Below are 21,766 nucleotides of genomic sequence, written 5' to 3'. Positions count from 1 at the left end.
TGACATGTCGTGACACGTGGATTGATAAAGGAATGCCAACTGGCGAAGAGTAGATGAAGAGGCACGAGCTTTAGCAGGCATGGGCAAAAATCCAAGAAAGCTAAAAGGGATAGGTGCTCGAACCTCTTGATATTCTGAAGAGGCATCACAAGAATGAACCTAAATAGCAAAAAGGGTATAAATACGTATTATTGGAAATTAATAGGCATTAATTACAGAAAACGTTACAGAATCTGTACTAAATCAGTTACGATTACCAATTATAACGTTACATTAAATGCCATTGATTGTCCATAAAAACTCCATTATGAGAGGAGAAAAACGTATTACTTAGAAATAACTATAAAAGGAGAGGAATGAATTTTTGTAAAGACACAAAATACTATTGAAATATACTGATTTACTTTGCTTTTTATTCAGCTATTATTTACATCAATTATTCTTATTTTTACTTGATTATCAGTAACCCGAGTTCTTCTAAAATAAAGCTTTGACCGAAATCCCAATTTTTGGTTAAACAAATTGGTTCCTTTACCGGGAATCTGATAATCTATTCCTTCCTAAATTAACCTTTTTGTCAAATCAATCATGTCAAATGTCAATGACAACAATCAAAGAGACTGTCAACTCCAGGAGAATCTGCAAGGTGATGGAACCCCAATCCCTTCCCCACAAAGTTCTCCTCGACAATCTCGAGAAGGAACTCCTGATGGATCTCAATCAAATGCAAATGATCAATTGGAAAATGATGAGGCTATCAACGAAGCTTTGCAAAAGTTAATCGCTCAACAGGTCAGCAAAGCTCTTGAGTCTTTCGCTAACCAACTACCAGTTGTGCCACCAACATCAACTCCAAACAACAACACCTTAGAAAATCCTCGCTAAGGACTCGTTAACTCAGGCAACGGGGGAACTCCTAGTGAATCTTGTGATGGAGGGTCGGGTAACCCAATTAATTCTGATTTATAAAATTTAGTAAACTTTGCAGAAACAGCTCAAGGAACAAAGCGATCGCATAGAGCAAATACCTGGAGTACCGCCGGTAATCAAAGGGATAGATATGGACAAATACTCACAACAACCTTGGAAGCCAAGTGCTACTCCTTTACCAATTCTGAAGAAATTTAAGATGCCCGATATCCCAAAATACGATGGTACCACCGATCCACGAGATCACGTAACTGCTTTCACAACCGGTGTAAAAGGCAACGACTTGACCAAGTAGGAAATTGAATTAGTTTTGGTCAAAAAGTTCGGAGAAACACTCACTAAGGGAGCATTAACATGACACTCTCTTTTACCTGAAAATTCTATAGATTCTTTTGCTGAACTTGCAGATTCATTCATCAAAGCACACTCGGGAGCTCAAAAAGTTGAGAAAAGATGGAGGACATCTTTAAAATAAAGCAAGGAGATACGGAGCTGCTCAGGGAATTCGTAGACAGGTTCCAGCGTGAAAGGATGATGTTGCCATGTGTACCTGATAACTGGGAAGCGATGGCATTCGCTAGCAATCTAAACGAAAAGAGTTCAGAAGCGACGAGGAGACTCAAGGAAAGCCTACGTGAATTTCCAGCTACGACTTGGAATGATGTTTATAACAGATACAGCACGAAGCTGCGGATAGAAGAGGATACCATCATTCAATCTCAAAGGGATGAAAGATAAGTTCAAGGCGGGTTGAAACTGAAAAATGGTCCGGTAAAAACAGGTACGAACCTTACATGGGACCGGCAGTAAGAGACTCACGATCAAAATAGGATAACTTCAGGTACGATCATAGATCAAGAGATATGGAGTCGGGTTTATCATCAAGGTTCAGGAAAGAATGAAACACACGAGAAATGCGTGGTGATGACAGAAGCTCTAAGGCGAAGATCGGCTGTTACAGTTTTAATGTAAGCACGTCCGAATTGGTGGCTGTTTTGAGGAGGATGGGCGACAAGGTACGTTGGCCAAAAGAAATGAGATCAAATCCAAACAGGCAAAATCCTGATTATTGGTGCGAGTTTCACCATGATCACGGTCACAAAACGGCGTATTGTAGATTGCTGCAGGGTGAAGTTGAACATTTATTGAAGCAAGGGTATCTAACTGAATTATTTAGTGAAAAAGGAAAGCAGGCATATATGAAAAACAGACAGGAGCCACCAAAACCCCCTTCACCAAAAAGGACTGTTAATGTCATAAGTGGGGGAGAAGAAATCAATGGAGTAACAGCAGCCAAGAAAGTTTCAAAAATTACAGTCACATATGGGAAGCGAGTTCGACGTGTTTTGGAAGAAGAAAGTATTACATTTGATGATGCAGATGCAGATGGCGTACTAACCCCACACAATGACGCACTGGTAATATCTTTACTTGTACATGACACTAATGTGAAACGAGTTTTGATTGATCCAGGTAGCTCTGTGAATATCATTCTTTTAAGAGTGGTAAACGAAATGCAAGCTGAAGATAAGCTGATACCCAAGGCGCACACCTTATCTGGTTTTGACAACTCAAGTGTTGTAACAAAAGGGGAGATAATACTCACCACATTCGTAGAAGGAGTTGTCAAGGATACGAAATTTCAGGTGGTAGAGATGGACATGGCTTACAATATGATTCTCGGAAGACCATGGATTCACGAAATGGATGTTGTGCCATCTACCCTGCACCAAGTTATTAAATTCCCTTCACAATGGGGAATACGACAAATCCGCGGTGACCAGCAAGCGTCTAGGAGCATCAATTCCGTAGCAGATTCAAGCGCAAAAAATGATGAAAAATAGCAATTACAGAATTCAGTTGAGGATGATGCAACACAAATCTCAACTGAACACGGGAAAACAGATGTAGACTCAAGGCCCGATACCATCCAAGAGCCAGAGGAAAACGAAAACATCAAAACAACGATTGAAGAATTGGAAGCCGTAGTACTATTTGCATCCTAGCCTGAAAGGAAAGTCTACCTTGGGGCTAACCTCAGCCAGGAAATGAAAGGTAAGTTGACTGAATTTTTGAAAGCTAACGTGGATTGTTTTGCCTGGTCCCATTCTGATATGACAGGGATACCTCCGGAAGTGATGACCCACAAGTTAAATGAAGATCCATCATATCCACCTGTCAAACAAAAGAAAAGAAAGCAAGGATCTTTCAAAAATCAGGTGATTCAAGATGAGGTACAAAAGCTTTTAAAAATTGGGTCCATCCGCGAGGTAAAATATCCGAATTGGTTAGCTAATACTGTAGTGGTACCTAAAAAGAATGGTAAGTGGCGAGTTTGTGTAGATTATACTGACCTAAACAAAGCTTGTCCTAAAGATTCTTTTCCATTACCACATATAGATCAACTAATTGATGCCACTGCAGGACATGAATTGTTAAGTTTTTTAGATGCATATTCAGGGTATAATCAAATCAAAATGGATCCCATAGATGAAGAAAAAACTTCATTTATAACAGACAGGGGGACTTACTGTTACAAAGTAATGCCATTTGGTCTCAAGAACGCTGGAGCCACATACCAAAGATTGGTGACTAAAATGTTTCAAGAACATTTAGGGAAAACCATGGAAGTTTACATAGATGATATGCTGGTCAAGTCACAACAAGTAGGGGGTCATATCCAGCACTTGTCTGATATATTTCAGATACTCCGTAAATTTAACATGAAGCTAAACCCCGAAAAATGTGCATTTGGAGTTTCGTCAGGTAAGTTCTTGGGATTTCTTGTTTCTAACCGTGGCATTGAAGTAAATCCCGCGCAGATTAAAGCTATTGAGGAAATTCCGATATACTTACAAGTAAAAAAGAAGTACAGAGACTGACGGGGAGAATAGCAGCCTTGGGAAGATTTATTTCCAAATCATCAGAAAAATGCTTCAGGTTCTTTTCAGCTCTAAAAAAGCAGGATCAGTTCGAATGGTCTGAGGAATGTCAGCAAGCGCTTAAAAATTTGAAAATATACTTGCCAAATCCACCGTTGCTCGCGAAGCCAAAAGACGGGGAGAGACTACTCATCTACCTTGCTGTTTCAGAAGTAGCGGTAAGTGTTGTTTTAGTTCATGAAGACCAAGGTAAACAATCTCCAATTTATTATGTTAGCAAGTCATTATTAGATGCTGAGACTCGATATCCTCATCTAGAAAAACTTGCACTTGCATTAATCATGGCATCTAGGAAATTAAGACCTTATTTTCAATGTCATCCCATCTCTGTAGTAACTGCTTACCCCCTACGTAATATACTACATAAACAAGAGCTATCAGGTAGATTAACAAAGTGGGCCATAGAACTAAGTGAATATGACATTACATATCAACCTAGAACAACAATAAAGTTGCAGGTGTTAGCAGATTTTGTGGCAGATTTTAGCCAAAAGATGCAACTAGAAGCAGAAAAAGAACTACAGGTATTCAATGGGTCTAATCCAGGAACTTGGACTCTGTTTACTGATGGTTCTTCAAATGTAAAAGGGGCAGGTCTAGGTATTGTTTTGGTACCACCTACGGGAGAAACCATACGACAAGCTATAAAATGTCACCCTATTACTAACAATGAGGCAGAATATGAAGCTGCAAGTTTAGAACTAGCACGCGAGCTTGGCATAGAACAGGTCGTAATCAAAAGCGATTCACAGCTGGTAGTTAATCAAATGCTGGGGACTTACACAGCCAGAGAGGCAAGAATGCAGCACTACCTGGAAAAGGCACGTGATCTGGTTAGGCAATTTCAAACCTGGAAGGTCGTGCAGGTACCAAGGGAGGAGAATGTCGAGGCAGACGCCCTAGCTAATCTTGCATCTCCTGCAAAAGTAACAAATGATGAAAATGCTTCCGTAATTCATTTATTTCATTCAGTACTTGAGCAAGACAAAAATGAGGTAAATTCCAATAATTTAACTTGGGATTGGAGGAACGAGATTGTCACTTTTTTGCAGTATGGAATATTGCCTGAAGATAAGAAGAAGGCTCAAGTGCTTCGCAAAAAAGCTGCTCGATATTGTTTAAAACAAGGCAATCTTTATCGTAAAATGTTCGGTGGTCCTCTAGCAAGATGCCTCGGGCCTTCTCAAACAGAATATGTAATGAGAGAAATACACTAGGGACATTGTGGAAATCACGCAGGAGGAAGATCTCTAATAAAAACCATGATTAGAGCCGGTTATTATTGGCCAAAAATGGAAGAAGACGCGGAAAATTTTGTGGCTAAATGTGACAAGTGCCAAAGATACGATAACAACATGCATAGACCTGCTGAATTATTACACCCAGTCATTACACCATGGCCCTTTATGAAATGGGGGATTGATGGGTTTTCAGTATTTTATGTTTGATGATCTAACAAACTTGTCATGAAGAACCAGATAGAGCACCTGGCGCACAGGACATACATTTCATGTGAACTAATCGAAGCCTGAAAATCAGCAAAGGGAGGAACACAATAGGGACCTGATGATCTGGTCCTTTAGGGTTCTCTAACACAAGCAAGTCAATGACTGTATGCAATCAAGATAAAGAGGAACACAACAGGGACCTGCTGTCTTAGGGTTCTCTAACAAAAAGTACAAGTCAAGTACACAGCTGGAACGTGACAAAAGAAAGTGACCATCTGGCAACTGTTACAGAAGAGGAACACAACTAGGACCCGGTCTGTTGGTGTGTCCTGACAGGAAATACAAAGCCCACTATCCAGCTAGAACGCAACTACCCAGAAGTGGCTGTGCAGATTGTATAACAGTCAGTTCTGATTGGAAAGAAGTATACACCTTGAGTTGACATCACTATCCATTGTGCCATCTTTTGTGATAAAACAACTTGGTGCAAGAATAAAAAATTTGAAGGAATAAAAAAATGATCAGTTTCAGTGCCTAATCTAGAAGATGAAACCGGATCCTTTCCGCGTTCGAGAATCCCCCCTTCTTCCACTCCGCCCCCACTATTCCTCGTGCATTCAGTGATATTCTCTCAAGCATAACAAAGTTCATCTAGCATTGAAGTCACCGGTATGTCAAGAACAAGAAGACAACTCCACTAAGGATCAGTTTCTAACCGAGTCTTATGTACGTCCATAGTTGAGTTGTAATCTTGTTAATTGTTCTACATTGTAATTCCTAGTTTTCTTTCATAGAAGCGCTGTCTTAGGAACAAACCAAATTCATAAACTTTAGAGTTTATGTTGTGACTAGGAATAGTCATAAGTTAAATCCTCTGTAACTAGTAGAGTTATAGAGTGGCTTGTGGTGGTGCATCACAAGTTAGTTTGAAGTCTTTACAAAAGGGTGTTTGCAAAGTGTCTTGTAATAGGTAGATTACAAGTTAGTTGAGTTTAAAGCCTACAGGTGTAGGTTGTGGTTTTTTGATCCCCTTGTGTGGGATTTTTCCACGTAGAACATCTCGGGCCTTCTTTACATTTAGTTGTTACTACATTCTATGTATCAGTCTCATAGAGGACCATGTACTCTATAGTTTGGTGGACTCATATAAGTTATCAATTGGTATCAGAGCAGGTTTTTCCTATCAGGCTAGCACCTAGAAAGGATCCTCAAATGGCTGCTCCACCAAACTTTGAAGAAGGACAATCAACCTATAGACCTCCCAGATTCAATGGTCAATACTACGGTTGGTGGAAGACCAGGATGCATGATTTTATTATGGCAGAAGATTCAGAGTTGTGGGACATTATATGTGATGTTCCACATGTTCCCATGAAGAAGATTGAAGAAACAGGGCAAATGGTGCCGGAAGGAAGAAGAGAGTACAACGACATTGACAGAAAAGCTGTAGAAAAGAACTACCGTGCCAAGAAAATCTTGATGTGTGGCATAGGACCTGATGAGTACAACAGAGTCTCAGCTTGTGAAACTGCCAAAGAAATATGGGAGGCGTTGCAAACCGCTCATGAAGGAACCACTCAGGTCAAACAATCCAAGATTGACATGCTCACCATAGAATATGAGCTCTTTAGGATGTAGGATGATGAATCTATACAAGATATGCACACTAGATTCACATCCATCATAAATGAGCTTCATTCACTTGGAGATGTCATTCCCAGAAATAAGCTCGTAAGGAAAATCCTCAGCGTCCTACCTGGGTCTTGGGAATGTAAGGTAAATGCCATCACGGAAGCTAAAGATCTACAGACTCTGACCATGGATGAGTTGATTGGTAATCTGAAAACTTACGAGATGAAAAGAAAGGAAGATAGTGAAAGAAGAGAGCCTAAGAAGGAAAAGAACCTGGTGCTTAAAGCTGAAAGGAGCGATTCAAGTGATGAAGATAGTGACATGGCCTATCTTACTAAGAGATTTCAAAAAATGGTTCGAAGTAATGGTGGCATACCAAAGTGGGGCAGTTCAAGTAAAACAAGGAACAACGATCTCTGTCACTGATGTGCAAATTCAGGGCATTTCATCAAAGTCTGCCCACTCGTGAAACAGGAGCAGTACAAGCAAAATCCTGACAAAGCAGGAAAAACGAACCTGGTTCCAAAGAAAAGATTCAATCGAAAAAGTGCTGCTGACAATATCGTTAAGCAGGCTCTTGCTGCTTGGGGAGATTCCTCAAGTGAATCCGAAAAGGAATCAGTTGCAGAAAACAGTTCCTTGATGGCAGTGGAAACTGAAGCAATGAAGTACGACTCACTGTTCGCGCTGATGGCTCAGTCAGATGATGATGATGAAGACGATGAGGTAAGCTTCCGGGATGTTCAGAGAAATCTGAAATCCTATTCTTCCAAGAAGCTAAGGTCTTTATCAAATGTCTTAATTGATGCCTATTATAGCCTTATAAACGATAAGGAGACCCTCACAATAGAACTAGGAGAGGCAGAGCAATCTAGAGATGATCTAGTGGTCTGTGTAGTAGACCGAGATGAGACCATAGCTAATCTTGAAATAGAAAAGGAGGCCTTGAATGAAAGAATAACCAGTGTGGAAAATGAGAGAGACGACCTGATTGTAGTAGTTGTTGATCTAAAAGAAACAATAGAAGGCCTTAACAATGAGAAACACACCTTAGAAGAAAAAGTTGCATCTACTGAAGAGGAAAGGGATGACCTGTTAGCAATATGCGCTGATCTAGAGGAAACCATTGAGGGACTCAATAGAGAACATAGGAATGTAAGTCTTGGAAAAGGGAAGGAAGTAGCCAGTGAGGCGTACATCATGCTTGAAAAAGAGTTAAATGTTGTAAAAACCAGTCTTTGCAGTGAACTCGAGAGGAATCAGCAACTCCAAGCTGAGTTGGAGAAAGTAAGAAATGATCTTGAGAAATCCTTGAAGTGGACCTGGTCCTCAGATGCTGTTACTACCATGTATCTCAACAATAGTGGAAACAAGCAGGGCATCGGGTTCCAAAGGGAGAAAACTCCCTACAACCCACACAGCAAGTATGTCACTGTACCTGATAACTGGCTATGTACCCACTGCGGAAACAATGGGCATTTTAAAGAAAATTGTCAGGCCAGGGTTCAGTCTGCTCAGAAGAACAAAGCGTTCACTGATAGAGTGACTACTAGCAAAGGACCAGGTACCACTTGCAAAAAGCGGATGCTGCCTGCGTGGACTAGGAAATCCCTCATTCATCCTTTTTTTAGTAACAAGGGACCCAAACTAGTTTGGGTTCCTAAATCTAACCCTTGATGTGCATGTGCAGGGAGCAGTGAGAGGAAGCAGACTGCGATCGACTATGGACAGTGAATGCCTAAAGCACACAGTTGGAAACATCATGAAATGCTTCTCACTGAAAGCCCTGCAGGAAGGGAATGTATCCTTGAGAAGAAAGTAAAGGGTACATTCTCAGTGAATGAAAAGGCAGAGAGGTTCCCTTGGCACTTGAGTAGGAAAAGACGGAACTGGAAAATGATGCATGGATAGTGCACATCGCCTATGGAATCACCAAATTTCTGGGCAAAAGGAATGAACACTGCTCTCTCTTGAGAATAGGTGTCGAACCAGGTCCTTCCTAAATCAAAACTCGCCAGGAACCGCCAATTGGAAGAAAATGCCTTGCTCCTGACAACAGGAAGGATCAGCTTAGGAAGCACAATGCAAATAGACGAGTGAAGAAATCCTTCTGGGAAACAACCCACAAAACAAGGTCAAAATGTCCCCAACAAAGGAGGCACTAAATGGCAGGAGATGCTCATGGGGTATTCAACAAGACACTTTTCCTTGCCAAGAAAGAAACGATGATGTTCAATATGATGAACCAATCCTGTCTCTGGGAAGTATTTGAGGCTTCAAATAGGGAGGATGATAAAGTGAGCAAGATGAAGGAAACTGGCAAAAGACAATTCAACTTCCTCCACCACGTCTCACACAGAACCTGGTGCACCTGTCATGATTCATGCCTTATCTTCTGGGAGACAAGGAAGCAAAACGAAATGACCTCATCAACAACTGGAGAGAAATTTTAAACACATTGAAGGGTGAGATCATCCTCTGAGGGTCAATATGAAAAAAGGATTGATCGGTGGAAAGCATTGCAGAACAGAAGACCAATCTCCAGATATCTGCATCAAAGCCTCAAGAAGAGAATATTCCGGATAAATCAAGGTGAAGATGGGGTCACAAGAATCTAATGAAGAACCTGATCTTCCATCTGCTGGTTGTGTAAGATACCATCAGGTAAAGGTAGCTAAAGTGTTTTCTGACCAAGCCTAACTCACATCAATACCGTTGTAGGTAAACACGCATGACGATCATAGAAGCTAAAGGTATGGCTATGAACTGCGAGAGGGGAGCTGCTAAAACTTTGTTCAAAAGACTGCTCTGGCATCAGATTCTTGTATCTCAGGTTAGTAGTAATGTGCTTATTCTGCATGCCCTCCTAAAACAAAAAAAAATATGTTTAACAAAAATTAATTCAAATGCCACATCATATGACTTTTCAGCGTCTGCATGTCATGTCTTGTCTTTCAAATCCTTTCATCCCCTCAGCACGGTAACACTTTCCCACAAACCTACCGCCGCTCTTCAGAACTATTCAGAACCTGTTTCGCTCTCCACTCATCATTAGCCCTTCTTCCAATAAAGCCTTCTTTCTCTCTCAAGGCAAGTCGTGAAACTTCATCTACTCTGTATAGCTGGGATCTTCTCTTCATCTCTCTCTCTCTCTACCCGTCTACCAAGTATTCATCTAATGGCGATCGAACAAGCGTCTCATTCTCCCACCATTGATGCTGGCCCCACTTCATCATTATCCTTGAAATCATCCCCAGAGCGTCATTATTTCACACCCTCTACCACCTTACTAACTCCTGTTCCTCCTCCACACCTACGGTTTTTCCATTTCTAATAAACCCTGTTTACCATTATTATGAGAATCCTATGTCTAGCCAATCCCACAATCTCATCAAAGATCACACAGGAGGTTTTACTCCTCAAGTGTCAGAAGCCCCTGAGGATGATCCTGACCAGTATCTGAACACCTCTATGTTGGACTCAGTGACTCTCAAGGTGTCACCAGAAAAGGAAGCAACTCATAAAATCATGGCTATAGCTGCTGAGAGTCTGATAAATGAAGGAGCATATCTCTCGTCTGAGTACTAGGGGGAAGAAATTCCATTCCTAGGAGATGTAAGTACCACAACACTCCTCGAGTCCCTGGCTCATGAGATATTCCTAGAAAAGCTTTCTGATGAACCTGATTCTCTTCCATGCAAACTCACTCCTGCACCTCCTGTTCACTCCAAGCTCTTAGAGTCCTCCTCCAAATCACTCACTATCAGGTCACTACATCAAGAGAGTTCTGAGTCCTCATTTCAGAAAAGTAAGAGGAGTGTCAAGACAAGGAGAAAGAGGAAAATGAATCCGAAGGACTTCATCAAGAGAGTGTCAGTAAACCAAATAGACCAAGATGCTTCCAAGGAACCTGGTTCCTCAGTACAACAACCTATGACAATCAGTCTATGCAAAAGGCCATCAATGAAACTGTTGAGAAACAGAAAGGGTCATCTGTAAAGTACAGTAGCAAGTCTAAGCGGAGTCTAACTGAGCTGGTCGTGTTTGAGGACAATACTGTAGGGATGGCAAGCTGGAAAGGAAAGTCTGCCGAAGGGTCTAGCAAACAAAAAGAGGAAATTATTAAGGAACCTGGTACAATAAAGTCTATGACCCGTGATGGTGGTCTTTGGCAACAGAGATTAAGAACTCAGAAAGTGTTGTGGGGTCGTACATGTGATCCAGCAATTTCGGAGATGACAGGCATGAGACAAATTTTGGAGATTGTGGAATTTCAACAATGGGAACACTTGTTTGAAGAGAGAATGCCTTTGGTGTACGAAGATGCAGTACAAACTTTTTACGCATCTCTCTTCACTGTTGAGGGGGATCACATTTGTGCGCTTGTAAATGGAGTAGACATTGTACTCGACGCTTCGATGTTGGGAAAGATTCTCAGAATTCCGTGTGAAGGTATGTTCTCAGTTAAGGGTGTCTGTGGAGTAAACTTTCGGAGATCCATCATAAAAGAACAAGGTATTCAACGGGGGAACAGGTGCATAAGAAGGTTTTGCTTCCTGAGTACCAGCTTCTCTTTGAACTGGTCAATAAAGTGCTCTTACCCCGCTCTGAGAGGCGCTCTATTGCTACAAGATCGGACATGGTCCTAATGGAAGCACTCGATGAGTTTATCCCAATAAATCTGCCTGCAATCATGATAGACCATATGCAGAAGGTGGCAAATTTCAAGGGTGGAAATCATGGGTTACCTTATGGCTTTCTCCTCACTCAGGTGTTCAGATTCTATAAGGTCCCCTTGGAGAATCCCAGAGTGGGCACACGCAAGAAAACCTTCTTTAAGACTACTCTGGAAGAATGTGAATGTATTAAAAAGGTTGGTGGAAGCATCTCGACCATTTCTCAGCTGGCTCAAAATGTAGCTTCTGAGGAAATAAGAAGGCCGAGGGCTCGAAATGCTATACTAGAAACTCAGCTCAGTCAAGCAGTTAAAGAACCTGATTCTGTACATGAGGAGATTACACCGACTGACAAAGGAAAATGAGAGACTTAGCGCTCAATTACTTGAAAAACAGCTGTCCGCAAATGCTAGACTGGGCCTGGTTCTCAAAACCATTATCGTCTCTTCCTCCAAGCCTCCGTCCTTTAGTATCCCCTAGGATCCTCCTTGTGTCAACCTATTTTTGCTCCAATCTCCTGTGGCTGTTGTTTTACGTTTGTTTGCATATTTTGTTGTGATGACATGTTGTACTTAACCATTACTGCTCCTAAATTACTCAGTCCAATGTAAACATTAATGAAACAGCTTCCTTCTCGTTGCTTGTACAGCATTGTGTTCCTTTGGCTTCTCTTTCTGTTATGTTGTGTGCACATATGTGGCATGAGCTACCTGTGTTAGACTTCTTTATGCTTATTACCTGCTGGAGCTCTTTTTAATTCCTGCCCTTTTTAATGATGCCAAAAGGGGGAAAAGAAGAGTGTGACAATGAGGGAGATCCTAGAGTAAGGGGGAACTTACGTGTGAGAATGAGGGAGATCTTAGATTAAGAGGGAAAATGAGGGAGATCTTAGATTAAGGGGGAACTTCAGGCATCTCATCTGGTTATTTCTGCTCTAAACAAATACTGTCCATGCCTAAGTTTGTCATCATCAAAAAGGGGGAAATCGATGGGTTTTCAATATTTTATGTTTTGATGATCTAACAGACTTGTCATGAAGAACAAGATAGAGCACCTGGTGCACAGGACATACATTTCATGTGAACTAATCGAAGCCTAAAAATCAGCAAAAGGAGGAACACAACAGGGACCTGATGATCTGGTCTTTTAAGGTTCTCCGACACAAGCAAGTCAATGACTGTACGCAATCAAAATAAAGAGGAAAACAACAGGGACCTGCTGTCTTAGGGTTCTCTAACAAAAAGTACAAGTCAAGTACACAGCTGGAACGTGACAGAAGAAAGAGACCATCTGGAAACTGTTACAGAAGAGGAACACAACTAGGACCCGGTCTGTTGGTGTGTCCTGACAGGAAGTACAAAGCCCACTATCCAGCTGGAACGCAACTGCCCAGAAGTGGCTGTGCAGACAGTATAGCAGTCACTTCTCACTGGGAAGAAGTATACACCTTGAGTTGACATCACTATCTATTGTGCCATCTTTTGTGATAAAATAACCGGGTGCAAGACACACTACTCTTTGTGCATTCAGTGATATTCTCTCAAGCATAACAAAGTTCATCTAGCATTGAAGTCACTGGTGTGTCAAGAACAAGAAGACAACTCCACTAAGGATCAGTTTCTTAATGAGTTCATGTACATCCATAGTTGAGTTGTAATCTTGTTGTTTTGCTCTTCATTATATTTCCTAGTTTGCTTTCTTAGAAGCTTTGTCTTAGGAACAAACCAAAATTCGTAANAGGAACCTGGTACATAAAGTCTATGACCCGTGATGGTGGTCTTTGGCAACAGAGATTAAGAACTCAGAAAGTGTTGTGGGGTCGTACATGTGATCCAGCAATTTCGGAGATGACAGGCATGAGACAAATTTTGGAGATTGTGGAATTTCAACAATGGGAACACTTGTTTGAAGAGAGAATGCCTTTGGTGTACGAAGATGCAGTACAAACTTTTTACGCATCTCTCTTCACTGTTGAGGGGGATCACATTTGTGCGCTTGTAAATGGAGTAGACATTGTACTCGACGCTTCGATGTTGGGAAAGATTCTCAGAATTCCGTGTGAAGGTATGTTCTCAGTTAAGGGTGTCTGTGGAGTAAACTTTCGGAGAGCCATCCTGAAAGAACAAGGTATTCAACAGGGGGAATAGGTGTATAAGAAGGTTTTGCTTCCTAGTACCAGCTTCTCTTTGAACTGGTTAATAAAGTGCTCTTACCCCGCTCTGAGAGGCGCTCTATTACTACAAGATCGGACATGGTCCTAATGGAAGCGCTCGATAAGTTTGTCCCAATCAATATGCCTGCAATCATGATAGACCATATGCAGAAGGTGGCAAATTTCAAGGGTGGAAATCATGGGTTACCTTATGGCTTTCTCCTCACTCAGGTGTTCAGATTCTATAAGGTTCCATTGGGGAATCCCAGAGTGGGAACATGCAAGAAAACCTTCTCTAAGACCACTCTAGAAGAATGTGAATGTATTGAAAAGGTTGGTGGAAGCATCTCGACCATCTCTCAGCTGATCAACGCTCAAAATGTAGCCTCTGAGGAAATAAGAAGGCTGAGGGCTCAAAATTCCATACTAAAAACTCAGCTCACTCAAGCAGTTAAAGGACCTGATTTTGTACATGAGGAGATTACACGACTTACAAAGGAAAATGAGAGACTTCGGGCTCAATTACTTGAAGAAAAATTGTCCGCAAATGCTAGACTGGACCTGGTTCTCAAAACCGTGGCTGTCTCTTCTTCCAAGCCTCCTTCCTTTAGTATCCCCTATGATCCTCCCTGTGTCAAGCTATTTTTGCTCCAACCTCCTGCGGCTGCTGTTTTACTTTTGTTTGCATGTTTTGTTGTGATGACATGTTGTACTTAACCATTACTGCTCCTAAATTACTCAGTCCAATGTAAACATTAATGAAACAGCTTCCTTCTCGTTGCTTGTACAACCCTGTGTTCCTCTGGCTTCTCTTTTCTGTCATGTTGTGTGCACATATGTGGCATGAACTAGCTGTGTTAGACTTCTTTATACTTCTTACCTGCTGGTGCTCTTTTTAATTCCTGTCATTTTTAATGATGCCAAAAGGGGGAAAAGAAGAAGTGTGAGAATGAGGGAGATCTTAGATTAAGGGGGAACTTACGTGTGAGAATGATGGATATCTTAGATTAAGGGGGAACTTCTGGCATCTCATGTGGTTATTTCTGCTCTAAACAAATACTATCCATGCCTAAGTTTGTCATCATAAAAAGGGGGGAAATTGATGGGTTTTCAGTATTTTATGTTTTGATGATCTAACAAACTTGTCATGAAGAACCAGATAGAGCACCTGGCACACAGGACATACATTTCATGTGAACTAATCGAAGCTTGAAAATCAGCAAAGGGAGGAACACAACAGGGACCTGATGATCTGGTCCTTTAGAGTTCTCTGACACAAGCAAGTCAATGACTGTACGCAATCAAGATTAAGAGGAACACAACAGGGACCTACTGTCTTAGGGTTCTCTGACAAAAAGTACAAGTCAAGTACACAACTGGAACGTGACAGAAGAAAGTGACCATCTGGCAACTGTTACAGAAGAGGAACACAACTAGGACCCGGTCTGTTGTGTGTCCTGACAGGAAGTACAAAGCCCACTATCCAGCTAAAATGCAACTGCCCAGAAGTGGCTGTGCAGATTGTACAACAGTCACTTCTGATTGGAAAGAAGTATACATCTTGAGTTGACATCACTATCCATTGTGCCATCTTTTGTGATAAAACAACCTGGTGCAAGACACACTATTCCTCGTGCATTCAGTGATATTCTCTCAAGCATAACAAAGTTCATCTAGCATTGAAGTCACTGGTGTGTCAAGAACAAGAAGACAACTCCACTAAGGATCAGTTTCTAACCAAGTCTTATGTACGTCCATAGTTGAGTTGTAATCTAGTTAATTGTTCTACATTGTAATTCCTAGTTTGCTTTCTTAGAAGTGCTGTCTTAGGAACGAACCAAATTCGTAAACTTTAGAGTTTATATTGTGACTAGGAATAGTCATAAGTTAAATCCTCTATAACAAGGAGAGTTATAGAGTGGCTTGTGGTGGTTCATCACAAGTTAGTTTGATGTCTTTGCAAAAGGGTGTTTGCAAAGTGGCTTGTAATCGGTAGATTACAAGTTAGTTGAGTTTAAAGCCTACAGGTGTAGGTCGTGGTTTTTTGACCCCTTGTGTGGGATTTTTCCACGTAGAAAATCTCTGGCCTTCTTTACATTCAGTCGTTACTGCATTCTACGTATCAGTCTCATAGAGGACAAGGTACTCTATAGTTTGGTGGACTCATATAAGTCATCAGGGATGGATATCGTGGGTCCACTATCGTAAGCCAAAGGCAAGGTAAGATTTTTGCTCGTACTTACTGATTACTTTACTAAGTGGGTAGAAGCAGGAGCTTTTAAACAGGTACGAGAAAAAGAGGTTAGAGATTTCATTTGGCAAACATCATATGCCGATTTAGGGTACCAAAGGAAATCGTATGTGATAATGGCCCGCAATTTATAGGCACGCAAATCACAGAATTCTTTCAAAGTTGGCAAATTAAAAGGATAACTTCAACGCCTTACCATCCGGTGGGTAATGGGCAAGTTGAATCAACAAATAAAGTCATTATCAATAACTTGAAGAAAAGGTTGGAAGACTCTAAAGGCAAATGGCCAGAAGTGCTACCTGGGGTCTTATGGGCTTATCGAACAACCACAAAAACAAGTACGGGAGAAACACCATTCTTACTTGTATACGGAGCTGAAGCTTTAATTCCAGTTGAGATAGGGGAACCAAGCACGAGATATACACAAGCTACCGAGGAATCAAATAAAGAAGAGATGCGAGTAAACCTGGATTTACTTGAAGAAAAGAGGGAAGCTGCGTTAATAAGGATGGCAGCACAAAAACAAGTTATGGAACGATATTATAACCGGAAGGCTCGTCTCAGATATTTTAAGATTGGGAATTTCACACTTAAGAAAGTTTTCCAATCCACGAAGGCAGTTAATGCAGGAAAGTTAAGTCCAACTTGGGAAGGACCTTATAAGATTCATGGAATCGCAGGAAAAGGAGCATATGAGCTTGAGACACTGGATGGCAAGATTCTCCCCTTTAATTGGAATGCTGTTCATTTGAAGAGATATTATTTCTAAAGGAAAGAAATACCCACGGGTAGGTATCCCTATTAATTATTTTTATTTTTTGAATTATTTAAATTTTACTAACGATTTTAGATGATAGGCAAAAATCTAACCCGTACTAAATGATGAATTACGACCTGCAAGACACGCGAAAAGAACATAATTCCCGGTCTAGGGTTACAATTATTCTGATGGAAATTTAAAAGGATTGAGCAGTCTTCATCTAAAATCGTACCTCCGAGTCCCGTTTGTTTTTCCTTTTCAGGAAAAGTACCGCATGGGAGGAATAATCAAGTGCTCGAGATTTTATACTTCAAAGCTCAAACACTTGGGGGACTATATAATATACATATGATATATGTATAAAGAAGGCAAAGAAGACTGACAAAGAAGACTGAAAATAACTAAAGTTCAAGTCAAGCCTAAAATGTCTACTCATTGAATGAATCAAGTTCAGAGCAAAGTTACGAGCCAATAACACAAAGCCAGTCAAAACCTTATAGATTTCACAATTTTATGCTATCTAGGTTAAAGGCAATGTTTAGCCAAGGGTTATAAAAAAAACCCTTGGATTTTATTTCCTTTGCAAATCTATTGTAAAGAAAACAGTTACGAAAAAGTTATAGAAGTTATTTAAATACATGTAAGATGTTATTTAAACTTGACAAAGTTCGAATGAAAACTTTATCAAAGTTATTTCAAGAAACATTTGTGTTCCTATTTCTTTTATCGTACATTTACACCGTTATGAAGTTGAGACGTCTTCTTCATTAAGTGTCGAATATAAAAGGGCCCTCTTTTATAAATTCATGTTTGATTCAGATATCCATGAAGTTAACAAAGCATTTTTTGCAAAAAAGGTAAGACAAAAACCCACGAATTAACAAACAAGACCTTGTGTATAAAGGCAAAAATGAGCAAAACAGAATCTCAAGACAATTAAGTTCAACAAAAACTTCTTAATATTGAAGTTTAGACCAAGTATGAACCTAGTCGTAAACTGTTTGTCATTTATACAAAATGCCCCGAAAAGGTCTGGGGACTTATCATTTCCAAAAACCAAACCCCTAAATGAGACCAGGGGTAAAACCACCAAAATAAAAAAAAAGGAGTCACACTTCACAAACTTTCACTAAGGGACAGAGGAAGGATCTAAAGCGGTATCGCTATCAGCAACAGAAGGTTCGAGTTGATCTGAAGGAGTTGGGGCAGTCACTGTACCTATATCATCTTCAACATGTTCAGGAGTATCAGCCATGGGTGAATGAAAATCTTGACCTTGCTGAGTTTTTTCAATGGTCTCCTTTATCTTGGCTAACTCAGAGTCCAAGTTGAAACCCTCTTGGCTAGCCTCCATAAGGGTATCATGGCGAGTGTTTAAAATAGCCCAACTCACTTCAATGGCAGTTTTGGCCTCAATAATCTCATAATCTCTCTCCCATTGATCAATCTCATTTTTAAGCTTTTCATTCTCGGCCAAAGCAGTATCACAAGAAGATTGCAGAGGGGCAAGGGAACTTTCTAAAAATCGAACCTTATCAGAAGACTCACGGAGATCTTCTTGCGTTTTGATAAGTGTTTGCACAAGTTCACCAGCGTAGACCTCTTTCTCGCTCAGCAATGCCTTCAACCCTCTAATCCCTTCACTAGCTTTGGAGAGTTTCTCAGAAAATGATGTCTCGAGGAGATTCTTGTCCTTGTCAGCTTGATTTGAGGAAGCCTTCTCAACTGCTAATTCTGAAGTCAAAACCTTCAACTGCTGCTCCAAGGTGCACTTGCTTTCTTCTAACACTTCCATATCAATTTGAAGGCTTTCATATTGTTCTTTCCAGTTGTCTGCTTCAATCTGATAATCGTGCATTAACTACTCCGTATGAGAAACCCTCTTCATCATCTTTGTGCCAATAAGATTGATCTAAAAAAAATAGAAAAGAGGTAAGAGTCTTAATAAAAGAAGGATGGAATAAAGAGTAAAAAGAAACGAATACCTTTAATGATGATTGCACTATGTCATTCATCCAAGTCAAAGAGCTATGACTCTCGAGCTTGGATTTCTCAACTGGACCGATCAGAGGTTTCAGCCACACATCAGCCCGACCTGACTTTTTCAAGAGATTACCATCGGCAGGGGCCTCAATGGTAATCTGTTTCATCGTTCCACTTCCACTCGAAGAACCAACCTCAGTACGAGGAACAGTAGCAGGAGGAACTGTGGAAGAAGTCATCACAATTTGGGGCGGAGCAGCAACAGCAGCAGACACAACTGGTAAAGAATGAGCCACAGGAACAGGTATGGTAAAGGAAGCTAGGGGTACTTCATCAGAAACCAAATCTAAATTTTCTTCATCAAACCCACGAGAAAAAAGCTGATCAATAGAGTCACGAGCTGCTGCAGGAGTAGCATCATTAGAGCTCACCAAGGTAGCTTCAACAGCCTTGGTTATGGGAACAGAACGGGAAGGAGATGCTTCATCGTCTGAAAAGACGCGTCTTCTGGCTCGTGGCCTCTTTATCAAGGAACCTCCATCCTGTTCCTCCTCTTCTTCAGAATCTTGGACTACTGCATCCTTCCTTTTTGATGAAGAACTCAAAATGATCTCTTGAGCTCTCTCCAACGAGACTCTGAAAGCTGCGACTGCTTCAGCACTAACACCACGAATGGGAAAACCTGATAAAAAGAAGGATCGAACAAGTTCTAAGGGAAAGATGAAGGAAAAGGTGAAAAAGAGAAGAGTAAAGCATTTACCATGAGTTTTCACTTTCCAACCAAACCTGTGCGAAAGGTTTTGCCAAGATCGACCTTCCATTGGAGCAACTTTCAATAACTTTTTTACCCAACCACGAAAATTGGGAATCTCATCAACAATTCCCATAGTTGCTGGGAAAAAAGAAAAAAAAAGTTAAACAGTAGCGAGAAAAATAAAGGGAAAAGATAGAGAAAGTTATAAAAGAAACTCACGTGCAAAATTCCACTTTTCAGGAAATGGAACATTCTCTTCGCCCACTAAACCAACAGTGGGGGCAGCAACAAACCTGGCATACCAGCCACGGTCCTTATCGTCCTTGAGGCTAACTAACATTCTTTTACTTCTCGCAACTAAAGTGAAAATCCCATGACGGAAAAGCTTTGGAGAGTAGAGATGAATCAAATGGGAAAAAGTAAAAGGCAAGCTATCCGTCCTTGTTAAATGTCTTAAGCAAGCAAGCAACCCTCCACACAATGGGGCCAATCTGTCCTAGACAAACGTCGAAAAAATGACAGAATTTAATGATAACAGGGTCAATAGGTGGTTTGAAATTCAGTGTAAAGGAATACGTGTACACAAAGAAAACCCGGTCAAGTAAGAAGTAATTCTTTGGTTCGCATTCGGAATTATAATAGGAAAATCAGATTTCCAATAGCAATCCCTACGAACAACAGAGATCAGGCCTTCAATAATTTGAGAAGGGTAAATGTCAGCACAAGAAGAAATAGAAGAAACTTGGTTTCTAATTGATTCTCTATCAGTATAAAAAGATAGTTCAGCAGGGACAATTTCATCCACTAAAGGCTCGCGAACGGGTTCATGAGAATCTTTACTTCTAGATGAAGGTCTATGGGAAAGAGAACATCTAGTTCTAGAAGGAGGAGTAGAACTCACTGAAGGAATAGAAACACCCCTTACAGATGAAGACCCTAAACTACGCAATCTTCCTCCTCTTCTACTTCTAATGGGAGCAAGAGGAAGATTATCAATAATGGGGACTCTTCGAGGGTTAGGGTTTGAAGAAGACATGGCAGTATGAGGAAGAAGAAGACAAGAGTGAATATTCTAAGATATGAAACTTTTTATGAGAAAGACAAAGAAAAAAGCTATATTTATACTTGGAAGCAATCGTCAAAGAAAAGGTGTAATGATGGAAACGTCATGATGGAAGCTGTCGCTTCGTAGTTGGTGAAGCCGCAAAAAATCCCTAAAAGACGCTGAAAATTTCCAGAACCAATCAGAAGATGCCATGCGTCACGAGCATTAAATGGAAGTGACACATAAAGCATTAATTCCAGAGAAGGTATAATGGCAGCAAAAATTCCCGCTTTAATGAGATCCACTTCCCAAATATTCTATTGATGAATAAATGGCAAGTGGGGGGACTATCTGTATTGGGAAAAATTAAATTAATATATTGAATTAATTATGGGGTGACATGTCGTGACACGTGGATTGATAAAGGAATGTCAGAGGCATCAGAAGAATGAACCTAAATAGCAAAAAGGCTATAGATACGTATTATTGGAAATTAATAGCCATTAATTACAGAAAACATTACAGAATCTGTACTAAATCAGTTACGATTACCAATTATAACGTAACATTAAATTACATTGATTGTCCATAAAAACTCCATTATGAGAAGAGAAAAACGTATTACTTAGAATTAGCTATAAAAGGAGAGGAATGAATTTTTGTAAAGAATACAAAATACTATTGAAATATACTGATTTACTTTGCTTTCTATTCAGCTATTATTTACATCAATTATTCCTATTTCTACTTGATTATTAGTAACTCGAGTTCTTCTAAAATAAAGCTTTGACCGAAATCCCAATTTTTGGTTAAACAAAAGGCAGCAACTTTGATGAGAAGAAAATTTACAGTTAATAATTATAAAAGTGCAATTAATAGTTACAAAAGTAGAAACTTACATTGATGAGAAGAAAACTCTAAAAATGATGTATTTTCTTTATCAATCTCATGTGACAACGACCAGACCAGTAAACAAGCAGTTGAAGGTGAGCAGTAACGATAAAAGGCTGAAGTTCTTTTAACATAATTCTGAATGTGTTTTGCGATCAAAACAGAGGGAAGCTTGAGGGGTTTCCCTTTTTTTTTGTTGGGAGGGGTGGGTGGGTGGGGTGTCGATGCCCCCTTTTGCTAAAGGCGAAATCGGGTTTACGACATTTGGGCGGACAACTCTATTCCTTTTGGGAATTTGGGTT

The sequence above is a fragment of the Nicotiana attenuata genome, unplaced genomic scaffold, assembly GCF_001879085.1.
Source record: "Nicotiana attenuata strain UT unplaced genomic scaffold, NIATTr2, whole genome shotgun sequence".
Classification (NCBI taxonomy): domain Eukaryota; kingdom Viridiplantae; phylum Streptophyta; class Magnoliopsida; order Solanales; family Solanaceae; genus Nicotiana; species Nicotiana attenuata.
Note: the sequence above shows the minus strand (reverse complement) of the source record.